This window comes from Galeopterus variegatus, unplaced genomic scaffold (genome assembly GCF_000696425.1).
Source record: "Galeopterus variegatus unplaced genomic scaffold, G_variegatus-3.0.2 Scaffold5691, whole genome shotgun sequence".
Lineage (NCBI taxonomy): Eukaryota > Metazoa > Chordata > Mammalia > Dermoptera > Cynocephalidae > Galeopterus > Galeopterus variegatus.
In genome coordinates, this window is record NW_007731802.1 from 86,843 (window position 1) to 95,322 (window position 8,480).

Sequence of the window (8,480 nt, forward strand, 5' to 3'; positions counted from 1 at the left end):
GTGAGCCATCAGAGCATTAAAGAAAGGCTCCCTCTGGGTGGACGCAGCCCTGCAGGCACCTGGTTTGGCATGCAGCACATAAGCTGGTGTTCAGTCTCTGTGCAACCCCACAGATGTGTGCTTTGTGCCTGGAATGACTCTTACAACTGCATATGGCAGCCTTGGGACAGCCGTGCAGCCTGCTCACAGCCTGGCCCTTGGACTGCATCCAGGCCACTGTCCATGCTAGACTGGCTCTCAAGTCAGATAGCTTAAATAGCTTTCAAGAATTTACACATTTTTACACTGATCATTGTGGTGCTGTCATGGCAGACACATAGGACGCACTTAACAGGAGCTCGACAAATAATTAATAACCTGCCTGCCTGAGAATGATAACACGTTTAGGGCAGATGAGGAAATGAAGCACAGAAGGGTTGTCTGAGCAATGTCATGCAGCAAAAATGTTTTTATTTTTCAGCAGAAGACGCACTTAGGTGACTCTGAGAAGAGCGGGAAACATGTAGGCACATGATTATCTTCTCCTAATGGGAAGAGGAATTCCCCCTTTCCTAACCTTGGCTCTGTGTTCTTTGAAGACTGTACATTGTTCTTACATTAACCACCATGACACTCACAGGATAAGATGTGAAAGTTCATGGTGAAAGAGCTTTGGTGAGAAGAGCAGGGCTGTGGAGTGCAGCTTCTGAATCAAGTCCAATATAAAACAAGAATTGAGGAAAGGACTAAAGAGGTTTCACCACACAGAGATTGAATTCACACCGAGTGTTCTTCTAGCTCTTCTCAGAGGTGATTAAGTGTAGGCCCAGAAAGTTGCCTGATGGGCTTGGGTCACAGAGCTGCTCGGTGACCTGACGGCTTAGTTTGGTCCAATTGCTGTTTTCTCTACAGAGGACTGGGCATCTCTTGCTGGATGTAAAGCTCAAGTGGCTTTTGAACCAAAGCTGGTCAAATGTAACAATGTAAGGTAAACATTCCAGAAAGTTTGGGTTCTAATTGAGAGAATCAGGGTGTGTCTAATTTTTTTTTTTTTAAATAATTAGTGAGCATTAGGTTAAGCTGTCTCTAATAACAAGTGAAGACCTGGTGAAAAAGTGAACTTCTTGGTTGGACCAAGTTCTTTGAAACTCACACTAATTGCATGTCCAATTAAGTAACTTGATTAAAAAATACCAGTTTATGTTTATGACTAGATTTTAAAAAACTTGGATGTGTATATACATTCATAAAAGCATAAAATCCTAGAGGGACATATGCATTAAATTAAAGATGATGTTCATCTCTGGGAAAAAGAGATTGGATTGAGAGTGAGTAGGAGAGTCAAAGGTGTCCTTAATGTTATCCTTAACACTCTATTTACTTGTTTTTAAATCAACTTAGGGCAAATACAGGAAAATATTAACAGCCACTAATTCTGGTAGAAAAGCACAGGTTTTAAAATATATTTTCTCTGTTCTTTTTTCTTTTGACTAGCTGTTTTTTTTAAAAATGTATTTTATTGCTCTTAAAACAAAACAAAACACAAAAGAATTGGGTGGAAAACAAGCTAATCTTTTTATTTCAACCAGTGATGGCTGTAGTAATCCTGGGTATTAGATCTTGAGGTCTCAGTTTACCTGATGGAAACTTATTGTACTTAGCATGGGCTGAGTAACCAGGGGGATATAACTTGCATTTGGTCCTGGATACCTGCAGTCACAGCCACAAAGTTATGGCAAATGACACTGTCCAGATCCCTGCAATAAGGTATTCATGTAAATGTATTCGTAATTTTTAGTTTTACTATAATAAGGAGAAAGGAGGCCAGTGAATCTAAGGCCATTTTATAAAAAATATGCTTTATTATAAGAAGTCTGGGGTTCTCTGTATAAGACTTACTGACATAATGGGTATTTCTCCGTCTCTGGTGGACTGGGAAGCACCACGTCTAAAGAGGCGTACAGAGGTGCTCTTAGTCAACGAGGCATGTTTCTATAAGATATCTATCTAGTTGATGCGTTGTCTTAGGACATTTTCCTGCTCAGAATGGAGTTTCCTTTTGCAAATATAAATCTTTGATTTTTATTGAGAATGTCTTCCAGTGGCATCCTTCTTTGTTAGACATTTTACAAAGAAAAGTGGAAAGAAAAATGGGGGTTGTGGAGGGAGAGTTCCAAGGTGGCAGGTCATGGAGTTTGTGGTGGCACGTGTGCTCCAAGTATAAAATACCAGCCTGGGAAGCTCTTCCTGGGAACAGGAGACTGGGGAGTGGGGATAGTGTGGATTCAATATGAACTGTCCTTTCAGTCCTCACATGACCCAGACTTCAGTCAACCCTGAAGTTTGAATTAAGTTTGCTTTCAGGGCCAGCTGACAGGGCTTCTCTCCTCTCTCCTTCAAGTGACTCCCCTAGTTTCTTGCTTGGGGGTGATGAGAGAGAGAAAGAGAGAGTGAGAGACTGAACATACAATGTATGGTTCAGTTAAAGGGTTCTTAGCACACCCGAGGGAATGGCTGATACCAGATACCTCTTGGTTTTCTTGTCGGGAGATAGGAGAGGGAGAAGGCAGAGGACAGTGACTACAGGCCATCAGCATACCGCAAGATAGAGAAAGGATGACCTGGGAGGACAGACATACTGCATGAGAAGAGGACTGTGCAACAGTACCTCCTATTGCCATGCTCTTCTCACCAACTGACTTTACCCATCCTCCCGTTGACATAGACTCTCCCTTTGAGACTGATAGGCCATAAAAACCAATGCAGCTCCTGTCTGGTTCTACTGGGCTGCTTGGAACCTAGGTGCTGGGCCATAAGGAAGCCCAAGCAGCCTTCAAGTCTTTCTAGGTGAGGTCCCAGACACCCCAGAGCAGAGACAGGCCATCTTGCTGTGCCTTTTCAGAATTCCCAACCACGGAATCCATGAGCATAATAAAATGTTGATTCCTATCACCATATTTGAGTTGTTTGTTACGTAGCCCTAGGGACTGGAACCAGGACTCTCTCTGGGGCCTATCGTTTGTATTCATCTTCAGTGGCAACCAAAAGAAAGCATCAGACGGTTGCATCTTGACTTCATAGCATCCATGAAATCCCATATGGGTCTAAACAGGGCTGACTTTCTTTTGTCAGCCTATCTCCAGTGACCATTCTGGTAGATATTTTCTAACTTGTCTTTTACTATTTTAAACACAGCAGCATACTTTATTATAATCTGTGTTTGATATTTCCAGTATCTAAAGTCTTTGTATGTCCATTTATGATCTGTTAGCTCCACTGGTTCTCACTCATGGTGCCTTGTTTCCTTGTGTGCTTAGTTGTGTCTGACTCTAAGTTGTTCATTGTATCACTTAGGGTAGGCTAGGTTATGGTTACTGCAGTAACGAACAGCTCCCACATTTCCCAAATGTTATCACAACAAGAGATTATTTCTTGCTCTCACTCTATGTCCAACATAAGTCATCAGGGAGACTTTTATCATCATATGCACTCAGATCTCAGGCTGACAGTGGCTCCAACTCTATATGTACTTCCACAAATCTCCTTGGGAGGGTGAAGAAAAAGTACATCGGCTCACAAAACTTTGTTGTGGAAGTGACCCACATCTCTTCAACTGTCATGTTACTAGACAAAGCAAGTCACATGGTCATGCATAATTTCAAAGGAGGTAGAGAAATACATTCCTGCCAAGTTTCTGAAAGGCAGAGAGACAGAAATATTTGGTGAATAGCACTAATGATTATCACACTCATTTTCCTTGGAATATTACTCGTGGCACTTTATTGAGGCAGAACGGTTGTGTGTTCCTCCAGAAAGGATTTGCATGTGTTTCTGCCACTGCCCTGGGACACTTCCAGTCAGAGGCCTCTTTGTATTCATGGCCTGGAGTTTTCTAAATCATCATCACACTCATTTTCCTTGGAATATTACTCGTGGCACTTTATTGAGGCAGAACGGTTGTGTGCTGAACGGTTGTGTGTTCCTCCAGAAAGGATTTGCATGTGTTTCTGCCACTGCCCTGGGACACTTCCAGTCAGAGGCCTCTTTGTATTCATGGCCCGGAGTTTTCTAAATCATTTGGGCGATGTCCAATATAATTTCCTCACAATGCCCTGGTGGTAGGAGTGGGTGGGCTGAGTTTAGTTCTGGGTCACTGTTGCACTAAGGGTGTGGCCTTTTGGGATTCCAGCATTATGGAGGGGAAGATATCCCAGAGGAGTCTCTACTTTGGGTGGGTCCTGGACTTTATCTTCTGTTTCTCTCTCCCTGAAAGGTCATGAAAACTGCAGTTCAAGTTTACCAAGTTCAGCAACTGTCCTTAGAGGAGAAGCAGTTTCAGTCCTCAGTTCACCTGTCCTGAGTATGTACCTTTATTTAGTTCTATAATAATTATTTAGTAGTTCATACTATCTTGTCTGCTATTTGATGCTTTCAAGAGCATTCAAACTTGTTTTTTTAAAGCCCAGCATATTTAGTTGTTTTCGTCACAAATATCCTAGCCTGCCATATCATCTGAAACAGAGCCTCTGGAACTGTACCCTCCAATACAGAAGCCACAAGCCACACGTGGCTATTTCAATTGAAATGTATTAACATTAAATAAAATAAAAAGTTCAGTTCCTCCATCACATTAGCCACATTTCAAGTGCTCAATGTCCCCTTGCAGCTGGCGGCTCCCAACCTGGGCAGTGCAGATATACAACATTTCTATGATCACAGAACGTTCTATTGCATGCACTGTTTCCACATCCAAGACTGGGTGAAACAGTGATTGGTGACAATGACAGGCGAATGAGAAGGGGTGGCAGGGACCCCACTCTTCTCTAGTTGACATTTTTGCCTACATCACACTACAGAGGATTATCTCTTATTCATTTGTGATTTTATCTAATAGATATTTATTGAGTGCCCATCATACCGTAGCCATTGGACATGGATTGGTGAGAAAACAGCCATGATCTTTGTGTCTCTGGTTGTGAAACTTACAATCACTTGAAGATATTCTGACCCAAAGACTTGCCTTCAATCAAAAAGGCAAATTCCTGTGGTTCCCTCGGAAAGCCAGATATAGAGGAAGGAGGTATGTACATATTTCAGAAGCAGACAGATCTAGGTTCACATCCCAACTCTGTGTCTTCTAGTTAAAGTAATTGACCTCAGTTTCCTTATGTACAAAATAAGGATAACAATACTTATCATATATTGTTATCTTGAGCATTAACCAAGAAAACCCATATAAAGTGCCTAGTGCAGGGCATGACACATGGGAGGGGCTGATAATGTGCCTCCTTGGCCAAGAGGTGGTTAATTGGTCACATGATTTAACTCAGTGCCATGTAAATATAATAAGCTTCTCACACCAAACTGAGTTTTTGTTGAGTTAGTTCTGGTGAAGACAGTGTAGGGGCCAAGGGAAAACTTCCCCCTTGCCCTCTGAAGGTTTACTGAAAATCAGCTGATGAAAGGCAGATTAACAGAAGAGAAGGCAAATTTATTAACCTGCATAAGCACAAGAGCCATGTTAAAAAAAAAAACTCAGAGAAAAGGCCAGATGGTTGATGCTTACATATCCTCTTCGTAGGGTAAGGGGAGATTGGGGTGTAGGAGTAAATGATTTTTAGGTAAGTGAGTGGATCTGGGAGGCAGACAATGTCTTGTGAACAAATCTCTTTGGAAATTGAGTGGGACCGAAGAGCAAATAATAGCTTGAGNAGACTTGCCTTCAATCAAAAAGGCAAATTCCTGTGGTTCCCTCGGAAAGCCAGATATAGAGAAAGGAGGTATGTACATATTTCAGAAGCAGACAGATCTAGGTTCACATCCCAACTCTGTGTCTTCTAGTTAAAGTAATTGACCTCAGTTTCCTCATGTACAAAATAAGGATAACAATACTTATCATATATTGTTATCTTGAGCATTAACCAAGAAAACCCATATAAAGTGCCTAGTGCAGGGCATGACACATGGGAGGGGCTGATAATGTGCCTCCTTGGCCAAGAGGTGGTTAATTGGTCACATGATTTAACTCAGTGCCATGTAAATATAATAAGCTTCTCACACCAAACTGAGTTTTTGTTGAGTTAGCTCTGGTGAAGACAGTGTAGGGGCCAAGGGAAAACTTCCCCCTTGCCCTCTGAAGGTTTACTGAAAATCAGCTGATGAAAGGCAGATTAACAGAAGAGAAGGCAAATTTATTAACCTGCATAAGCACAAGAGCCATGTTAAAAAAAAAAACTCAGAGAAAAGGCCAGATGGTTGATGCTTACATATCCTCTTCGTAGGGTAAGGGGAGATTGGGGTGTAGGAGTAAATGATTTTTAGGTAAGTGAGTGGATCTGGGAGGCAGACAATGTCTTGTGAACAAATCTCTTTGGAAATTGAGTGGGACCGAAGAGCAAATAATAGCTTGAGGCAGATTTCAGAGTTGTCTGGGCTTTAGGTATGGCGTTTAATTTTCAGTCTTTCCTCTGTGATATGAATTTTTTTCTGTTCTTTTTTTTTATTGTGGTAAAATATAAATCACATAAAGTTTGCCATTTTAAGCATTTTAAAAATTGAAACACAATTTATTATATGTATTTGCAGGGTACACAGTTGACTATCAGTATTTGTGTACAAAATATGATGATCAAATCAGGATAATTAATATATTCATTATTGAAAAATGTAACCATTGTTTGTGTCCATTAACCAATTTTGCCCTAACACCCCTCCTTCTACCTCTTTTCCACTTCTAGTAACCATAGATTTGTTCCCTTCTTCTGAAAAGTAAACATATTATTGTGATCTTTCTTCTCTCTCTCTCTCTCTCTCTCTCCTCCCACTTATGAGTGAGGACATGTGGTATTTCTCTTTCTGTGCCTGGCTTATTTCACTTAACAGAATTTTCTCCAAGCTCATTCATGTTGCTGTGAATGGCACAATTTCATTATTTTTTATGGCTGAGTCGTGTTCTTTTGTGCATATGTATATATCACATTTTCCTTATCCAGGTATCTGTTGATGGACATTTAGGTTGGTTTCATATCTTGGCTACTGTAAATAGAGCTGTGATGAACATGGGAGTGCAGGTGTCCCTTCGACATGATGATTTCCATTCCTTTGGGTATACTCCCAGCAGTGGGATTGCTGGATCATACGGTCGTTCAATCTGTAGTTGTTCGAGGAATCTTCATACTATTTTCCATAACGGCTGTACTAATTTACAGTCCCATTAACAGTATAAAGTTTTCCCTTTCTCTGCATTCTAGCCAGAATTTGTTATTCTCTGTGTCTTCGATAATAGCCAGTTTAACTTGGGTGAGCTGATACCTCAGTGTGGTTTTGATTTTCATTTCCCTGATGATTAGTGGTGTTGAGCATTTTTTCATGTGTCTGTTGGCTATTTGTATGTCTTCCTTAGAAAAATGTCGATGCGGCTCCTTTGCCTATTTCATAATCAGAGTATTTGCTTTTTTTACTGTCAAGTTGTTTGAATTCCTTGTAAATGCTGGATATTAATCCCTTGTCAGATGTACGGTTTGCAAATATCTCCTCCCATTCTGTAGGTTGTCTTTTCACTCTTGATTATTTCCTTTGCTGTGCAGAAGCTTTTTAGTTTGATATAATCCCATTTGTTTATTTTTTCTTCTGTCGTCTTTGCTTTTGGGGTCTTATTCATAAAGTCTTTACCTACTACATCCTGAAGTGTTTCCCCTATTTTTTCTTCTAGGAGTTTTATAGTCTCAGGTTTTGTATTTGTCTTTAATCCACTTTGAGTTGAGTTGATTTTGGTATACAGCAAGAGGTACGGGTCTAGTTTCATTCTCCTACATATGGATTTCCAGTTTTCTCAGCACCATTTATTGAAGAGGCTGTCGTTTCCCCAATATATGTTCTTGGTGCCTCTGTCGAAGATCAGTTGGCTGTAAGTACATGGATTGATTTCTAGATTCTCTATTCTGTTCGACCATTTTTTAACATATGATTGTGCGGAATTAATTACATGCACAATGCTGTGTGACCAACACCTCTATCTATTTCCAAAATGTCTTTGTCATCCTAAACATAACCTCCAAACCCATTAAGCAATAACTTCGTATCCCATTCTCCCCCATTTCTGATAACCTTTAATGTACTTCTGTCTGTGAAACTCCTTTCTTTTAAATTTATTTTTCTTAATTGACCCATAATAATTGTATGTATTTATGGAGTACAACGCTGTGATATTTGGGTACATTTATACAGTGTACAGTGATCATATCTGGATAATTAGTATATCTGTCACCTCAAACAATTATCACTTCTTTGTGCTGGGAACATTAAAAATCCTCTGAACTGGCTACTTGAAGTTGTACAGTAATTCGTTTTTGACTGCAGTCTCCCTATACTGCTAAAGAACACTAAATCTTTTTTTTTTTTTTCCTTTTTGTCTTTTTTCGTGTCCGGCAACGGATCGCAACCCTCAGTGTTGCGCCCGTACCGGACCGGGACTGGCAACGGGATCACAACCCTCGGTGTTG